We start from the raw sequence: 19,232 nt of genomic DNA on the forward strand, positions 1-19,232 counted from the left end.
CATTTCTGAAAACTAGAGACCTAGGGGAATCCAAGGAGGGGTGACTAGCGGGGCTCGGACCAGGTTCTGTTACCCAGAATCCTTTGCAAACCTCAAAATTTGGCTAAAAAAACACATGCTCCTCACATTTTTGTGGCAGAAAGTTCTGGAATCTGAGAGGAGCTACAAATTTCCTTCCACCCAGCGTTCCCCCAAGTCTCCCGATAAAAATGATACCTCACTTGCGTGGGTAGGCCTAGCGCCCGCAACAGGAAACGCCCCAAAACGCAACGTGGACACATCCCATTTTTTGAAAGAAAACAGCGCCTACCTGTGGATTTTGGCCTGTAGCTCACCCGGCACCTAGGGAAACCTACCAAACCTTTGCATTTCTGAAAACTAGAGACCTAGGGGAATCCAAGATGGGGTGACTTGCGGGGCTCGGACCAGGTTCTGTTACCCAGAATCCTTTGCAAACCTCAAAATGTGGCTAAAAAAACACATGTTCCTCACATTTCTGTGGCAGAAAGTTCTGGAATCTGAGAGGAGCCACAAATTTCCTTCCACCCAGCGTTCCCCTAAGTCTCTCAATAAAAATGGTACCTCACTTCTGTGGGTAGGCCTAGCGCCCACGAAAGGAAATGGCCCAAAACACAACGTGGACAGAACATATTTTTTCACAGAAAACAGAGGTGTTTTTTGCAAAGTGCCTACCTGTGGAGTTTGGCCTCTAGCTCAGCCGGCCCCGGGAGGGGGGGGGGCAGAAATGCCCTAAAATAAATGTGCCCCCCCAGCCCCCACCCCCCCCTGGAGCGACCCTTGCCTAAGGGGTCGCTCCCCCTGCGTGACATTGGCGCCAAAAAACAAATCCCAGGTGCCTAGTGGTTTCTGCCCCCTTGGGGGCAGATTGACCTAAAATCTGCCAATCTGCCCCCAAGGGGGGCAGAAATGGCCTAAATACAATTTGCCCCCCGGGAGCGACCCTTGCCTACGGGGTCGCTCCCCCTGCGTGACATTGGCGCCAAAAAACAAATCCCAGGTGCCTAGTGGTTTCTGCCCCCTTGGGGGCAGATTGACCTAAAATCTGCCAATCTGCCCCCAAGGGGGGCAGAAATGGCCTAAATACAATTTGCCCCCCAGGGGAGCGACCCTTCCTGATGGGTCGCTCCCCATCTCGAAAAAAACAAACAAACAAAAAAAAAAACACAACAAAAAAATTTGCCCTGGTGCCTAGAGGGTTCTGCCCCCAGGGGGGGCAGAAATGGCCTAAAAAAAAATGAGCCCCCCCCCCAGCCCCCACCCCCCCCGGGAGCGACCCTTGCCTACGGGGTCGCTCCCCCTGCGTGACATTGGCGCCAAAAAACAAATCCCCGGTGCCTAGTGGTTTCTGCCCCCTTGGGGGCAGATTGACCTAAAATCGGCCAATCTGCCCCCAAGGGGGGCAGAAATGGCCTAAATACAATTTGCCCCCCAGGGGAGCGACCCTTGCCTGATGGGTCGCTCCCCATCTCGAAAAAAACAAACAAACAAAAAAAAAAACACAACAAAAAAATTTGCCCTGGTGCCCTGAGGGTTCTGCCCCCCCCCCCTGGGGGCTGTTCGGCCTAATAATAGGCCGATCTGCCCCCAGGGGGGGGCAGAAATGGCCTAAAATAAATTTGCTCCCCCCCCCCAGCCCCCACCCCCCCCGGGAGCGACCCTTGCCTACGGGGTCGCTCCCCCTGCGTGACATTGGCGCCAAAAAACAAATCCCCGGTGCCTAATGGTTTCTGCCCCCTTGGGGGCGGATTGACCTAAAATCGGCCAATCTGCCCCAAAGGGGGGCAGAAATGGCCTAAATACAATTTTCCCCCCAGGGGAGCGACCCTTGCCTGATGGGTCGCTCCCCATCTCGAAAAAAAACAAACAAACAAAAAAAAAAACACAACAAAAAAATTTGCCCTGGTGCCTAGAGGGTTCTGCCCGCCCTGGGGGCAGTTCGGCCTAAAAATAGGCCAATCTGCCCCCAAGGGGGGCAGAAATGGCCAAAATATAATTTTCCCCCAAGGGGAGCGACCCTTGCCTAAGGGGTCGCTCCCCACCCAAAAAAAAAGAAATGAAACATTAAAAAAAAAAAAAAAAAAAAAATGGTCCCTGGTGCCTAGAGGTTTCTGCCCCCAGGGGGGGCAGAAAAGGCCTTCTCAAAAAAATGCCCCCCCTGGGAGCGACCCTTGCCCAAGGGGTCGCTCCCTTTTGTCTGCTTCAATAAAAAAAAAAAATCCCTGGTGTCTAGTGGGGTTTCAAAAGCCGGATTGCAAGCAATCCCTCGGAGGGACTTCAAAGGGAAGGAAATACTTTTCCTTCCCTTTGAAGCCCCTCCGGGCCTCCCAAGTGATTGAAAAAGAAATGCTTTTGCATTTCTTTTTCTATCTAGGGAGGCCCCTGTGACAAATCAGCGCACGCTCGCACGCTGACGTCACAGGGGGGGGTGGGGGGGGTCGGGGGTGGAAGGGGAAGGTCTTCCCCTTCCATCCCGACTTGGGGGGGGAAGGGGGTGCACGGGGGGCGCGCTAGCGCGCCCCCAAGTTCCCCTGTGCCTAGGACGAGATGATCTCGTCCAAGGCACAGAAGGGGTTAAGAATTAAAAGGTACAATATTTATCAAAGTGACACCCTTTCCAATGAGACATAGGGGGTCATTACAACCCTGGCGGTCGGAGGAAGCACCGCCAACAGGCTGGCGGTGCTTCCATGGGGGATTCCGACTGCGGTGGAAGCGCCGTGGTCACACCGCCGGGTCCGGCGATTTTCTGCCACTTTTGTCCAGGCGGAAGTAATCCTCCAGGGCAGCAAGGGGATTATGAGTCCCCCTCCCGCCAGCCTTTTCATGGCGGTTTGAACCGCCATGAAAAGGCTGGCGGAAAGGGGTGTCGCGGGGCCCCTGGGGGCCCCTTCACTGCCCATGCCACTGGCAGGGGCCCCCTGCCACGGCCCTGTTCAGCGAAAAGCGTGACGGGTGCAACTGCACCTGTCACACAGCCGCAACAACGCCAGCTCCATTTGGAGCCGGCTCCTGTGTTGTGGCCCAGCGGGGATCTCATAATGGCTGCGGCGGGTGTACAGCCGCATTGGCGGCCGCCCAGCGGTCCAACCTTTAGCGGGCAGCTTCAGCCCCCGTCAAGGTTGTAATGAGGGCCATAATCTTTGTGTATGTTACACATGACAGCGCCTAGATCAACAAGCTGGAGGGAACACGTATACGTGATGATCCAGACACTGAGTAACCCTGAAATGCAGGATGAAGCTGTGAAAATGCAAACAAGGCGCTATAGAATGACTGACTCTAAGCATGTGAACAAACTCTTCTTGACAGTGATGCACCAGTGGCTGAAAGCTTCTAGGGGCCGACTGGACACACTGTGTTTGTGAATAAAAAGGTGATTGAAACAGACAAGGGACCGTGTAAGTCACTTCCAGTGGTCACTCAGTAGTCGAAGAGAGTTGGTGTTTCTGCCCAGTATGTTTACCAGGACCCTTCCAGGGCTTAATTTGTGCTGGGGTTTTCCGGGGCTCAGTACCAGCACTTATTTGTAAACACTGGCACCTACTAATGAGAATACGCCACATGGAGATGCTGTGTGTGTAATTTATAAACAAAGTTCATTAGTGGAGCATTTAATTGTTTAATTTATCTTTAAAAGATGATAAAACTCGAGCTTAAACCTGAGGTGGGATGTGGGTTGCAGCAACTGCAGCAGACCTTTGAGAAATATCTTTCACCCGGCACTCTATTTTTTGCAAATTAAGCGCTGCTTGGAGCAGTAAACAGGAACTATGGCTCTTATTTCGACCCAGGCGGTCTACCGCCAGGGTTAATGTGGCGGTAGTACCGCCGACAGGCTGGTGGTACTACCACCACATTTTGACCGCAGCGCTTCTGCCACGGTCATACCGCCAGGACCAACAGGCTACCGCCATGGTGGTCCCGGCAGTTGTAATCCGCCACGCCAGCGCTGCCCTGGGGACCTGGGGATTATGAGTACCCCTCCTGCCAGCCTGTCTGTGGCTGTAATTACCACTATGGAAAGGCTGGCAGTAAAGGGACTCGGGGGCCCCCATGCACAGCCCCATTGTGAATTCCACTGCCCGATTTATGGGCAGTGGAATGCACGACGGGTGCTGCTGCACCCGACGCACCTCAACATTGAAGCCGGCTCAAAATTGAGCCAGCTTCAATGTTGTGGTGACATTTCCGCCAGGCCAGCGGAAATGTCATGATAGGGTGGCAGGCATACCGCCAGCCCTGGCGGTATACTGTCACCTGCGGCTTCGGCGGTCTTGCCAAAAGACCGCCAAAGTCATAATGAGGCCCAAAATCCCAGGAAGCCGTGACAGATCTTCGACGGGACCATCCAGTAGTGACAAAAAAAAAAAAATTCTTTACCCAGTCCTGCATCTCTAACAATCACCAACAATAGGCTTTCTAGAATGTACGTTGACGACACCTGCTTGGGTTTTGAGACCTGTAGTGACGTCATGGATATGAAGGCTTGGCCCTTGCATGCATTAATTGGATGCAACAGGTGTGTGTTTGGTACCCATGGTCTGGTTCCTACGTGAGCACAGCTGCCTCTCCTTACATTGAAGAGATCTGGCGAGAGCATCCATGCTCCCAGCAGCAGGAGTGTGCATGTTTCTGCTGCCAGGAGCAGGGAAGGCAGCAGCCGGCAGGAGGGTTTACTCTCTGCAGCAGGGGAGTGTGTCATGGTTTGTGTGGGTTTGTTGCCATGGCGAGCAGCACATGTGCAGTGTTTGTTTGGGGTGAGCCTGGTTTCTGTGATGAAACAACAGGGTTGTGGAGGGCGACGGAGCTGAGAGGTTCATTTCTGCTTCTCGCTGCCGCCCTGGGGTTGTGAGGGGAGGACCAGTGGCGTAATGAAACTTGAGGGGTCCCCCCTGCAAAGTACACGGAAGGAGCCCCAGCCCACCACCTACCGTTATTGCTGAGGGGTCCACCCGCACCGCAGGGGATGTGGGGGCTTATGTTCAGACACGGGGAGCACAGTGAGTGGGGCTCTACCTGTGGGGGGAGCAGTGGCGTCATGGAGGTGTTGATTGTCCAGGGGTTGGTGGATGCTGGGTGGTCCAGCTGGTTGTGAGTACCTGTGGGTGGTCTGTCCAATAATTACTGAGACAAGTGGGGGGGGTGGGAATGTGGGAGTGGCAGGCTGCGTGTGTGTGCGTGTGTGTGTGTGATAGAGACAGAGAGTGTGTGAGAGTGTGCATGTGTGTGTGTGTTTTACTCCTTAACTGGTACTAACATATGCATGTTAGACTGTTGTATGTGTGTGTGTGTGTGCATGATAGAGAGAGAGTGTGAGAGTGTGTGCATATGTGTGTGTGTTACTCCTTAACTGGTTCTAACATATGCATGTTAGACTGTCGGCTGTGTGTGTGTGTCTGTGTGTTTCTGTGTGTGTGTTAGCTACTCCTTAACTGATAGTCACTAATATGTACATGTTAGACAGGGGAGTGTGTTACTCCTTAACTAGTAGTCACTAACATGTACATGCTAGACAGTTCTGTGTGTGTTACTTCTTACCTAGAATCCACTAACATGTACATGTGAGACAGATATGTGTGTGTTTTACTCCTTAACTGGTAGTTACTAACATACATGTTAGGCAGTTGGTGTGTGTGTTCACACGTGTTACTCCTTAACTGGTATACATGTTAGTTATGGTGTGTGTGTGTTAGCTACTCCTTAACTGATAGGCACTAACATGTACATGTTAGACAGTTGGGGTGTGTGTGTGTGTTACTAATTAACTAGAATCCACTAGCATGTACATGTGAGGCAGTTGTGTGTGTGTGTATGTGTTACTTCTTAACTGGTAGTTACTAACATGTACATGTTAGGCAGTTGGTGTGTGTGTGTGTGTGTGTGTGCACGCATTACTTCTTAACTGGTATACATGTTAGACAGTTATGGTGTGTGTGAATGAGTGGGTGTGTGTGTTATTCCTTAACTGGTAGTAACTAACATGTACATGTCAGGCAGTTGTGTGTGTGTGTGTCTGTTACTCTTTAAGTGGAAGTTACTAGCGTGTTTCTGTTAGACAGTTGTGTGTGTGTGTTACACTCCTTACCTGATAGTGACTAAGGTGTACATGTTAGACATTTGTTGTTTTATAACTCGTGACACTTACAGTTATACCCTCACTGTGATTGATGGACTTTCATCAATGTGAACTGTAGCTCTATTTTTCATGTTATATTATCATGTCACCAGAGCCCCAGGCCCCTGATCATATTATAGAACCACACATCAATATAACTGGGTACATATTCACAGGCAGTCTGGCCATTGGCAGAGCGAGAGCTGGCATGGGACTCATGGTTTACGTCACAGCTGCTACTCTGTGGTAAGAGAGGAGAGTAACACTGGTTGCCCAGTGAGGAGTACTAGTCAGGCCGCTCGAGAGCCTGGGATGAGGGTATCAGCTCTCCACGATCCCTTCCCAGGACACTGTGAGTATGTGGAGACAAACTGAGGGCCCGATACACAAAGGTAAACTTAGACCAGAAGTATATGTTTACGATTTACGGTATTCACAAAGGTAAGTTACGAGTAGTATCTTTACTTCCACCCTCGGGGCAGAATCTCCGCACTCGAGGCGGAACTCCCGCACTTGGGGTGGAATCTCCACACTCTGGGCAGAATCTCCGCACTTGAAGCGGAATCTCCACACTCTGGGCAGAATCTCTGCACTCTAGGTGGAATCTCCAAACTCGGGGCAGAATCTCCGCACTCAAAGCGGAATCTCCGCACTTGGGGTGGAATCTCCACACTCTGGGCAGAATCTCCGCACTCTAGGTGGAATCTCTAAACTCAGGGCAGAGTCTCCGCACTCCAAGTGGAATCTCTGTACTTGGAGTGGAATCTCCACACTTGGGGTGGAATCTCCACAATCGGGGCAGAAATCCATCCTGAGTGCGGAGATTCTGCTTCAAGTGGAGTAGAGATTTCGCAAATGTGGAGATTCCGCCCCAAGTGTGGACGTAAAGATGCTACTCTCAAGTTACCTTTGTGAATACCTAAAGTTGTAAACTTAGTTTCTGGTCTAAATTTACCTTTGCAGATCAGGCCCTGAGTGAGCAGAGACCCTGAACATGCAAAGAGAGTAGGAGATGTTTGTCGGTCAGTGGGGGAATATGAGTCAAGAAAACAGAACTATGTGTTCCTACTGCTTTAACTATTAATGATTCCTTGCACATGTGTGTTGCAACGTGCACTAATATATTCCATAATCCATTTAATATTGTTTTTATATTAACCAGAAGTGTTCATCAGCCTTAATAAACTTGCTAAGTTTCATGATTCCCGGAGACCATGAAGTCATTTTATTTACGGTAGTAGGTCTGTGCATCTCATAGTAAAGCTCAGCTGCCCTTTCAATGTTGGCCAACAGAAGTGTGATTTTAGGAAACCCCTGAATTCAGCCATGTTTATGTACTTTATCTTCATTTCAAGGGCTTCTGGCATCGTTCCCATGAGAAGACCTGCCTCCTGCTCATTAGGGATTTTCATTAAAGTAACAGTTTCTGTCACATGTTTACACCTCACAGATGTGTTTGTATGGAGAGCAACATGTGTAAGAACCATTGAAACCGCATGGATTTCAGCATCAGCGGATGCCACTGGCTGTTTCAGAGTTAACTCAGGTCAGCTGAAATGACAACTGTCACCTTGTTAGCTGTGCCTTTTGCTATTTTTCTTTAAATGTGATAAACTGTTAGGTCCCCCAGTGTGTTGTGTCCTAGTTTACAATTCTAAACCTCCCATTTCTAAAGTCCCTCAAGAAAGACACCCACAACTTTCCAGACCTGGGATATCCTACTTAGAAAAGGCAGAGTTCCTCACAGCATTTGCAATCACATGAGGACCTCTCCCAAACCTCTGGGTCTGAAGGCAGAGAAGACACCCCCATCCACACACCTAACACCCCATGAAGGTCTGAACCGCCCACCTGGGAGGGGACATCCTCAACCTTTACAAAATCAATGTATCACAAACACCAAGGGACCCACTATGCACCCCAGACTAAGAGCATGTAAGGGAGGAACTTTCTTTCTGATACCAGTTATGTGAATACTTTCTAGGTAGCCAGAGAGTTACTTATCTCAAATCGTTGGGGTACAAACTTCCGACCACTTGATCTTTGCAACTAACAGACTTCTGCAGGTCTACCTGCAAAATCAGGGTGTTATCAGTGTGTTGTGATGGGAATGTCCCCTGCAAGGGGCACAGTCATGTCCTCTGTCCTTACTGCCCAACTGCGAGGATCTGGTGTTCTGGTTTTTGGGGATTTTTGGCTCCAGCCTCAAGCAAATCTAGCGTGTGCACAAAGCCCTAGGCCAGTCCCTTCACACGAGCAAGGTCCTGCTCTGTTCTGGACCCAGCCGAGTGCACCAAACGTGCTTTCCTTGGTGACATGGATAGACATGGCTGTTCGAACAGTAACTCCTCCCCCCCCCACCCTCTCCCCTAGCGCCTTGAGACCCTAACGGGTGAGTAGCGTGCTTTATAAATGTTCTGATTGATTGATTCATTGATTGATAGTGGACTGCTGGTGCAGGACACAGAGGTGGGGTCACTTTCCCAGTTAGTGAGGTCTGCTCCGGATATTCCAGAGACGGGAGAGGAGCTCTTGACGCTGACGCTTTCCACACAACCCACAGACGGCTCATCACATCAACCAAAGCAAAGTGTTGTACCAACCCCATCAATGAAGCCACCAACAGAAGCTGAACACCGTCCAACATTGTACCAAACCCATCAATGAAGCCCCCAACAGAAGCTGAACACTGTCCAACATTGTACCAAACCCATCAATGAAGCCCCCAACAGAAGCTGAACACTGTCCAACATTGTACCAACCCCATCAATGAAGCCCCCAACAGAAGCTGAACACCGTCCAACATTGTACCAACCCCATCAATGAAGCCCCCAACAGAAGCTGAACACCGTCCAACACTGTACCAACCCCATCAATGAAGCCCCCAACAGAAGCTGAACACTGTCCAACACTGCGGACCTCCACACTACACCATCCACAGAAGAGTGCAATGCCACCAGCCTCTTCTTCAGTGAAAAAGTACGTAAACAACACGCTTCTTACGTCCACCCCTTCCCGTAACACCCTGCAGCGGTCATCGTTCAAAGCCCTGTCTCTTGCAGATGTCACTGACATACTCAACTCCCTCAAAGACACTAGTTATCAAGATTATGGGGGTCATTCCGTCCCCGGCGGGCGGCGGGCGGCGGGCGCCGCCCTCCGGGCGGAAACCGCCCAAACACCGCCCCGCGGTCAAATGACCACAGGGACCATTTTAACTTTCCCGCTGGGCCGGTGGGCGATCTTCAAAAGATCACCCGCCGGCCCAGCGGGAAAGCCCCAGCAAAGATGAAGCCGGCTCCAAATGGAGCCGGCGGATTTGCTGGGGTGCGACGGGTGCAGTTGCACCCGTCGCGATTTTCAGTGTCTGCTATGCAGACACTGAAAATCTTTGTTGGGCCCTGTTAGGGGGCCCCTGCAGTGCCCATGCCATTGGCATGGGCCCCAAGACACCCGTTCCCGCCAGCCAGGTTCTGGCGGTAAAAACCGCCAGAACCAGGCTGGCGGGAAGGGGGTCTGAATCCCCATGGCGGTGCTGCTTGCAGCGCCGCCATGGAGGATTCTTTTGGGCAGGGGTAAACCGGCGGGAAAACGCTGGTTGCCCTTTACTGACCGTGGCTTTCCCGCTGCGGTCAGAATTGCCCATGTAGCACCGCCAGCCTGTTGGCGGTGCTACCCCCGGCCTCCACCCTGGCGGTCATAGACCGCCAGGGTCAGAATCAGGCCCTATGTCTTACCACTGGCCTTCATCAAAGCTCTCTCTCTGGGGATCTCTCTCACCCTCGAAGCTCTCTCTCTGGGGGTGCTCTCTCTCTCACCTTCAAAGCTCTCTCTCTGGGGATCCTCTCTCTCACCCTCAAAGCTCTCTTTTTGGGGATGCTCTCTCTCTCTCACCTTTACAGCTCTCTCTCTGGGGGTGCTCTCTCACCTTCAAAGCTCTCTCTCTGGGGATGCTCTCTCACCTTCAAAGCTCTCTCTCTGGGGATCCTCCCTCACATTCAAAACTCTCTCTCTGGGGATCTCTCTCACCCTCGAAGTTCTCTCTTTGGGGGTGCTCTCTCACCTTCAAAGCTTTCTCTCTGGGGTGCTCTCTCTCTCACCCTCGAAGCTCTCTCTCTGGGGGTGCTCTCTCTCTCACCTTCAAAGCTCTCTCTCCTGGGACGCTCTCTCACCCTCAAAGCTCTCTCCCTGGGGATGCTCTCTCACATTCAAAGCTCTCTCTCTGGGGGTGCTCTCTCACAATCCATGCCTTTCTCACTCAATACATCTTCCTAAATCCTCCGACTCCTAAACAAACCTACACCTGACCCTGATTACCTCCCCAGTTACCTGCCTACCCACCATTCAGACTGAGCACACAACTGAGCCTGCAAAGGGGAGTGCAGTATTGTACCTGTGCCTGAGACCTAAACCTCACTTGTCCTGTCATGTAAGTGGGGTGGGGGCAAGATGAGCATTGGGGTACCCTTGCTGAAGTAATGCGAAGTAGCGACTCAGAGTGCCTGCATATTGTAGGGTGCAGTATTGTATTTTAAAGTATATTAAAGCACTTTCAAGCAGTGGGCTGGATAATCAGTTATTACACTGTTGTGTGTTTGTTGAGTGTCGAGCTCAGGCGCCCCCCCACTATCGACCTGAGAAGCCTGTGACTGCTCGAGCGCCCCCACATTACCTCCCTGAGCATCCTATGACGGCTCAAGCAACCCCACACTAACTCCCTGAGAAGCCTGTGACTGCTAAGCACCCCCACACTACCTCCCTGAGAAGCCTTCGACTGCTCAAGGACCCCGACACTACCTCCCTGAGAAGCCTGTGACTGCTCGAGCGCCCCCACACTACCTCCCTAAGAAGACTGTGACTGCTCGAGCACACCCACACTACCTCCCTGAGAAGCCTGTGACTGCCTGAGGACCCCCATACTACCTCCCTGAAAAGCCTGTGACTGCTCGAGCACCTCAACGGTACCTCCCTGAGAAGCCTGTGACTGCTAAGCACCCCCACACTACCTCCCTGAGAAGCCTGTGACTGCCTGAGGACCCACACACTACCTCCCTGAGAAGCCTGTGACTGCTGGAGCATCCTCACGCTACCTCCCTGAGAAGCCTGTGACTGCCTGAGGACCACCACACTACCTCCCTGAGAAGCCTGTGACTGCTCGAGCACCCCACACTACCTCCCTGAGAAGCCTGTGACTGCTCGAGGACTCCACACTACCTCCCTGAGAAGCCTGTGACTGCCTGAGGACCCCCACACTACCTCCCTGAGAAGCCTGTGACTGCTTGATCACCCTCACACTACCTCCCTGAGAAGCCTGTGACTGCTAAGCACCCCCACACTACCTCCCTGAGAAGCCTTCGACTGCTCAAGGACCCCGACACTACCTCCCTGAGAAGCCTGTGACTGCTCGAGCGCCCCCACACTACCTCCCTAAGAAGACTGTGACTGCTCGAGCACACCCACACTACCTCCCTGAGAAGCCTGTGACTGCCTGAGGACCCCCATACTACCTCCCTGAAAAGCCTGTGACTGCTCGAGCACCTCAACGGTACCTCCCTGAGAAGCCTGTGACTGCTAAGCACACACTACCTCCCTGAGAAGCCTGTGAATGCCTGAGGACCCCCACACTACCTCCCTGAGAAGCCTGTGACTGCTGGAGCATCCTCACACTACCTCCCTGAGAAGCCTGTGACTGCCTGAGGACCACCACACTACCTCCCTGAGAAGCCTGTGACTGCTCGAGCACCCCACACTACCTCCCTGAGAAGCCTGCGACTGTTCGAGGACTCCACACTACCTCCCTGAGAAGCCTGTGACTGCCTGAGGACCCCCACACTACCTCCCTGAGAAGCCTGTGACTGCTCGATCACCCTCACACTACCTCCCTGAGAAGCCTGTGACTGCTCGAGCACACCCACACTACCTCCCTGAGATACCTATGACTGCTCGAGCACCCCCAGACTACCTCCCTGAGAAGCGTGTGACTGCTCGAGCATCCTCACACTACCTCCCTGAGAAGTGTGTGTCTGCTCGAGCACCCCCACACTACCTCCCTGAGAAGCCCGTGACTGCTTGAGCACCCCGACACTACCTCCCTGAGAAGCGTGTGACTGTTCGAGCATCTCCATGGTACCCCCGTGAGAAGGCTGTGACTGCTCGAGCACCCCCACACTACCTCCCTGAGAAGCCTATGACGGCTCAAGCACCCCACACTACCTCCCTGAGAAGCCTGTGACTGCTAAGCACCCCCACACTACCTGCCTGAGAAGTCTGTGACTGCCTGAGGACCCCCACACTACCTCCCTGAGAATCCTGTGACTGCTCGATCACCCTCACACTACCTCCCTGAGAAGCCTGTGACTGCTCGAGCACCCCCACACTACCTCCCTGAGAAGCCCGTGACTGCTTGAGCACCCCACACTACCTCCCTGAGAAGTGTGTGACTGTTCGAGCATCTCCACAGTACCCCCGTGAGAAGGCTGTGACTGCTCGTGCACCCCCACACTACCTCCCTGAGAAGCCTATGACGGCTCAAGCACCCCCACACTAACTCCCTGAGAAGCCTGTGACTGCTAAGCACCCCCATACTACCTCCCTGAGAAGCCTTTGACTGCTCAAGGACCCCGACACTACCCTCCCTGAGAAGCCTGTGACTGCTCGAGGACCCCGACACTACCTCCCTGAGAAGCCTGTGACTGCTCCAACACCCCCACACTACCTCTCTGAGAAGCCTGTGACTGCTCTATCACCCCCACACTACCTCCCTGAGAAGCCTGTGACTGCTCGAGGACCCCCACACCACCTCCCTGAGAAGCCTGCGACTGCTCGAGGACCCCGACACTACCTCCCTGAGAAGCCTGTGACTGCTCCAACACCCCCACACTACCTCTCTGAGAAGCCTGTGACTGCTCGATCACCCCCACACTACCTCCCTGAGAAGCCTGTGACTGCTCGAGACCCCACACTACCTCCCTGAGAAGCCTGTGACTGCTTGAGGACCCCGACACTACCCCCTGAGAAGCGTGTGACTGCTCAAGGACCCCCACACTACCCCCTGAGAAGCCTGTGACTGCTCGAGCACCCCCACACTACCTCCCTGAGAAGCCTGTGACTGCTCAAGACCTCATACTACCTCCCTGCGAAGCCTGTGACTGCTCGAGCAGGGACCCCCAGACCTCAGAGACAAATGACCCCACTGCTAGGGTCTGGCTGCCCCTGCTCGCCCCGTGCCCCCCCTAGAAATGACATAAAGTGCTCAGGTATGTTGGGGGTATTTAGAATCAGGGTATTTGTACTGTGATAAAGCCTGCTGGCACCTCACATGTATGGCTCCCTGTTAACAGCCCTTCCCATCATTAAGGCATCTTCCCGCTGCAAATGCCCTCCCCCTCTTGCCCTCAAGCGCCCCTTTTACCCCTCTGGGGCATTTTGCCTGGACCGCCGATCTCCTGCAAGAGCTTCAATGGCTTGCAAACTCGAGGCGCATCCTTTAAGGCGCTGTGCTCTGTCTTTAAAGCTAGGTTGGGAGTTGGCCGCGCTACACTGAGGGGTTAGCACTGCCTTATTGGTGGCTGGTGGACAAACATTCTCAGCTTTGGGTCCCAAGCTCTGGAACTCCCTTCCAATTACCTTCAGAAACTTCTCACAAGACGTGGCTATTTGAATCTGGGAGTGGACTTTCACTGTTTCTATGGCTTAGCGCGGGAGACCCTATTTGGGTTGCTGTGCGCTTTACAAAATCAAATTAAATCAAAGTTTGTGCAATATGAACGCGAACAGGAAACAAGAGAGCTGCCGCATCTCCAGCACTTTGCACAGATGTGGACTTGTGATTTCACCACTGCAGTGTGGCGCCGGTGGGCACCGAGGCACCCTCTCTGGGTCTGTGATGCCAGTCTGCCAGCCATGAACGGGGGGCGGTGGGGCACACTGCACAAGTCTTGTGCATCTGTCCTGAATCTAACATTTACACAAACCGTCCGGTGCTGTGGCTGGGGGGGTCTCCCTGCAGGATCCCTCCTTCCGCTCTTTATCCCAGGCAGAGGGGGCTGGGGGCTGTGGCTGGGGGGGTCTCCCTGCAGGATCCCTCCTTCCGCTATTATCCCAGGCGGGGGGGTGCTTGGGGGGCTGTGGCTGGGGGGGTCTCCCTACAGGATCCCTCCTTCCGCTCTTTATCCCAGGCAGAGGGGGCTGGGGGCTGTGGCTGGGGGGGTCTCCCTACAGGATCCCTCCTTCCGCTATTATCCCAGGCGGGGGGGTGCTTGGGGGGCTGTGGCTGGGGGGGTCTCCCTACAGGATCCCTCCTTCCGCTCTTTATCCCAGGCAGAGGGGGCTGGGGGCTGTGGCTGGGGGGGTCTCCCTACAGGATCCCTCCTTCCGCTATTATCCCAGGCGGGGGGGGGGGGTTGCTTGGGGGGCTGTGGCTGGGTGGGTCTCCCTGCATGATCCCTCCTTCCGCTCTTTATCCCAGGCAGAGGGGGCTGTGGTTGGGGGGGTCTCCCTGCAGGATCCCTCCTTCCGCTATTTTCCCAGGCGGGGGGGGGGTTGCTTGGGGGGCTGTGGCTGCGGGGGTCTCCCTGCAGGATCCCTCCTTCCGCTCTTTATCCCAGGCAGAGGGGGCTGGGGGCTGTGGCTGGGGGGGTCTCCCTGCAGGATCCCTCCTTCCGCTCTTTATCCCAGGCAGAGGGGGCTGTGGTTGGGGGGGTCTCCCTGCAGGATCCCTCCTTCCGCTATTATCCCAGGCGGGGGGGGTGCTTGGGGGGCTGTGGCTGGGGGGGTCTCCCTACAGGATCCCTCCTTCCGCTATTATCCCAGGCGGGGGGGTGCTTGGGGGGCTGTGGCTGGGGGGGTCTCCCTACAGGATCCCTCCTTCCGCTCTTTATCCCAGGCAGAGGGGGCTGGGGGCTGTGGCTGGGGGGGTCTCCCTACAGGATCCCTCCTTCCGCTATTATCCCAGGCGGGGGGGTGCTTGGGGGGCTGTGGCTGGGGGGGGTCTCCCTACATGATCCCTCCTTCCGCTCTTTATCCCAGGCAGAGGGGGCTGTGGTTGGGGGGGTCTCCCTGCAGGATCCCTCCTTCCGCTATTATCCCAGGCGGGGGGGTGCTTGGGGGGCTGTGGCTGGGGGGTCTCCCTACAGGATCCCTCCTTCCGCTATTATCCCACGCGGGGGGGTGCTTGGGGGGCTGTGGCTGGGGGGGTCTCCCTACATGATCCCTCCTTCCGCTCTTTATCCCAGGCAGAAGGGGCTGTGGCTGGGGGGGTCTCCCTGCAGGATCCCTCCTTCCGCTATTATCCCAGGCGGGGGGGTGCTTGGGGGGCTGTGGCTGGGGGGGTCTCCCTACAGGATCCCTCCTTCCGCTATTATCCCAGGCGGGGGGGTGCTTGGGGGGCTGTGGCTGGGGGGGTCTCCCTGCAGGATCCCTCCTTCCGCTATTTTCCCAGGCGGGGGGGGGGTTGCTTGGGGGGCTGTGGCTGGGGGGGTCTCCCTGCAGGATCCCTCCTTCCGCTCTTTATCCCAGGCAGAGGGGGCTGGGGGCTGTGGCTGGGGGGGTCTCCCTGCAGGATCCCTCCTTCCGCTCTTTATCCCAGGCAGAGGGGGCTGTGGTTGGGGGGTCTCCCTGCAGGATCCCTCCTTCCGCTATTATCCCAGGCGGGGGGGGGTGCTTGGGGGGCTATGGCTGGGGGGGTCTCCCTACAGGATCCCTCCTTCCGCTATTATCCCAGGCGGGGGGGTGCTTGGGGGGCTGTGGCTGGGGGGGTCTCCCTACAGGATCCCTCCTTCCGCTCTTTATCCCAGGCAGAGGGGCCTGGGGGCTGTGGCTGGGGGGGTCTCCCTGCAGGATCCCTCCTTCCGCTATTATCCCAGGCGGGGGGGGGGGGTTGCTTGGGGGGCTGTGGCTGGGGGGGGTCTCCCTGCAGGATCCCTCCTTCCGCTCTTTATCCCAGGCAGAGGGGGCTGTGGGCTGTGGCTGGGGGGGGTCTCCCTGCAGGATCCCTCCTTCCGCTCTTTATCCCAGGCAGAGGGGGCTGTGGTTGGGGGGTCTCCCTACAGGATCCCTCCTTCCGCTATTATCCCAGGCGGGGGGGTGCTTGGGGGGCTGTGGCTGGGGGGGTCTCCCTACATGATCCCTCCTTCCGCTCTTTATCCCAGGCAGAGGGGGCTGTGGTTGGGGGGGTCTCCCTGCAGGATCCCTCCTTCCGCTTTTATCCCAGGCGGGGGGGTGCTTGGGGGGCTGTGGCTGGGGGGTCTCCCTACAGGATCCCTCCTTCCGCTATTATCCCACGCGGGGGGGTGCTTGGGGGGCTGTGGCTGGGGGGGGTCTCCCTACATGATCCCTCCTTCCGCTCTTTATCCCAGGCAGAAGGGGCTGTGGCTGGGGGGGTCTCCCTGCAGGATCCCTCCTTCCGCTATTATCCCAGGCGGGGGGGTGCTTGGGGGGCTGTGGCTGGGGGGGTCTCCCTACAGGATCCCTCCTTCCGCTATTATCCCAGGCGGGGGGGTGCTTGGGGGGCTGTGGCTGGGGGGGTCTCCCTGCAGGATCCCTCCTTCCGCTATTTTCCCAGGCGGGGGGGGGGTTGCTTGGGGGGCTGTGGCTGGGGGGGTCTCCCTGCAGGATCCCTCCTTCCGCTCTTTATCCCAGGCAGAGGGGGCTGGGGGCTGTGGCTGGGGGGGTCTCCCTGCAGGATCCCTCCTTCCGCTCTTTATCCCAGGCAGAGGGGGCTGTGGTTGGGGGGTCTCCCTGCAGGATCCCTCCTTCCGCTATTATCCCAGGCGGGGGGGGTGCTTGGGGGGCTATGGCTGGGGGGGTCTCCCTACAGGATCCCTCCTTCCGCTATTATCCCAGGCGGGGGGGTGCTTGGGGGGCTGTGGCTGGGGGGGTCTCCCTACAGGATCCCTCCTTCCGCTCTTTATCCCAGGCAGAGGGGCCTGGGGGCTGTGGCTGGGGGGGTCTCCCTGCAGGATCCCTCCTTCCGCTATTATCCCAGGCGGGGGGGGGGGTTGCTTGGGGGGCTGTGGCTGGGGGGGGTCTCCCTGCAGGATCCCTCCTTCCGCTCTTTATCCCAGGCAGAGGGGGCTGTGGGCTGTGGCTGGGGGGGGTCTCCCTGCAGGATCCCTCCTTCCGCTCTTTATCCCAGGCAGAGGGGGCTGTGGTTGGGGGGTCTCCCTACAGGATCCCTCCTTCCGCTATTATCCCAGGCGGGGGGTGCTTGGGGGGCTGTGGCTGGGGGGGTCTCCCTACATGATCCCTCCTTCCGCTCTTTATCCCAGGCAGAGGGGGCTGTGGTTGGGGGGGTCTCCCTGCAGGATCCCTCCTTTCGCTATTATCCCAGGCGGGGGGGTGCTTGGGGGGCTGTGGCTGGGGGGTCTCCCTACAGGATCCCTCCTTCCGCTCTTTATCCCAGGCAGAGGGGGCTGTGGGCTGTGGCTGGGGGGGGTCTCCCTGCAGGATCCCTCCTTCCGCTATTATCCCAGGCGGGGGGGTGCTTGGGGGGCTGTGGCTGGGGGGGTCTCCCTGCAGGATCCCTCCATCCGCTCTTTATCTCAGGCAGGGGGGGCTGTGGCTGGGGGGGTCTCCCTGCAGGATCCCTCCTTCCGCTATTATCCCAGGCAGGGGGGGGTTGCTTGGGGGGCTGTGGCTGGGGGGGTCTCCCTGCAGGATCCCTCCTTCCGCTATTATCCCAGGCGGGGGGGGGGGTTGCTTGGGGGGCTGTGGCTGGGGGGGTCTCCCTGCAGGAACCCTCCATCCGCTCTTTATCTCAGGCAGGGGGGGCTGTGGCTGGGGGGGTCTCCCTGCAGGATCCCTCCTTCCGCTATTATCCCAGGCGGGGGGGGGGTTGCTTGGGGGGCTGTGGCTGGGGGGGTCTCCCTGCAGGATCCCTCCTTCCGCTCTTTATCCCAGGCAGAGGGGGCTGTGGCTGGGGGCGTCTCCCTGCAGGATCCCTCCATCCGCTCTTTATCTCAGGCAGGGGGGTGCTGAGAGGGCTGAGGCTGGCACCAGCCCCCGCAGGCCCCCCTGCAGAGATCACACAGGGCAGGAGAGGAGTGAAGCCTGAAGCAGGTAATTCACTCTGACAGCCCAGGAGGGTCCAGGGAAACTAGGAATCTGAGTGAAGGCAGAGCCGGTCCCACAGCCCGACTCCGAGCGGTCTAGAGACAGTCTGACGTCACATCCGACATCTGTACATAGCAGCACACTCAGTCTGACGTCACATCTGCACACAGCAGAATCAGTCTGACGTCATATCTGTAAACAGCGGACTCACTCTCACGTCACTTCTGTACACAGCAGCAGACTCAGTCTGACTTCACATCTGTACAAGCAGCAGACTCAGTCTGACGTCACATCTGTACATAGCAAACTCAGTGTTGTCACATCTGCACAGAGCAGCATACTCAGTCTGACGTCACATCTGACATCTGTAGATAGCAGCACACTCAGTCTGACTTCACATCTGTACAAGCAGCAGACTCAGTCTGACTTCACATCTGTACATAGCAAACTCAGTGTTGTCACATCTGCACAGAGCAGCATACTCAGTCTGACGTCACATCGGTACATTGCAGCAGACTCAGTCTGACGTCACATCTGTACACTGTGTATAATGAGAGACAACCACACACCTCATCTGTACACAGTTTAGACAGCCTAACGCCCGTGTATTCTGCTCTAGAGACAGTGTCATATCTCGTGTACACACACTAGAGACAGCCTCACACCTCTTGTGTACACAGTTTTAGAGACAGCGTCATATTTCGTGTACACACACTAGAGACAGCCTCACACCTCTTGTGTACACAGTTTTAGAGACAGTGTCACATCTCGTGTACACACACTAGAGACAGCCTCACACCTCTTGTGTACACAGTTTTAGAGACAGTGTCACATCTCGTGTACACACACTAGAGACAGCCTCACACCTCTTGTGTACACAGTTTTAGAGACAGTGTCACGTCTCGTGTACACACACTAGAGACAGCCTCACACCTCTTGTGTACACAGTTTTATAGACAGTGTCACGTCTCGTGTACACACACTAGAGACAGCCTCACACCTCATGTGTACACAGTTTAGACAGTCTAACGCCCGTGTATTCTGC

General features: G+C 55.7%; 1 protein-coding gene across 8 annotated transcripts in view; it reads right to left on the minus strand.

The window, feature by feature from the left end:
• Positions 1–19,232, minus strand: part of RTKN (rhotekin) — a 442,062-nt gene that overhangs the window by 128,956 nt on the left and 293,874 nt on the right. The window lies entirely within an intron of this gene.

This window comes from Pleurodeles waltl, chromosome 1_1 (assembly GCF_031143425.1).
Source record: "Pleurodeles waltl isolate 20211129_DDA chromosome 1_1, aPleWal1.hap1.20221129, whole genome shotgun sequence".
Lineage (NCBI taxonomy): Eukaryota > Metazoa > Chordata > Amphibia > Caudata > Salamandridae > Pleurodeles > Pleurodeles waltl.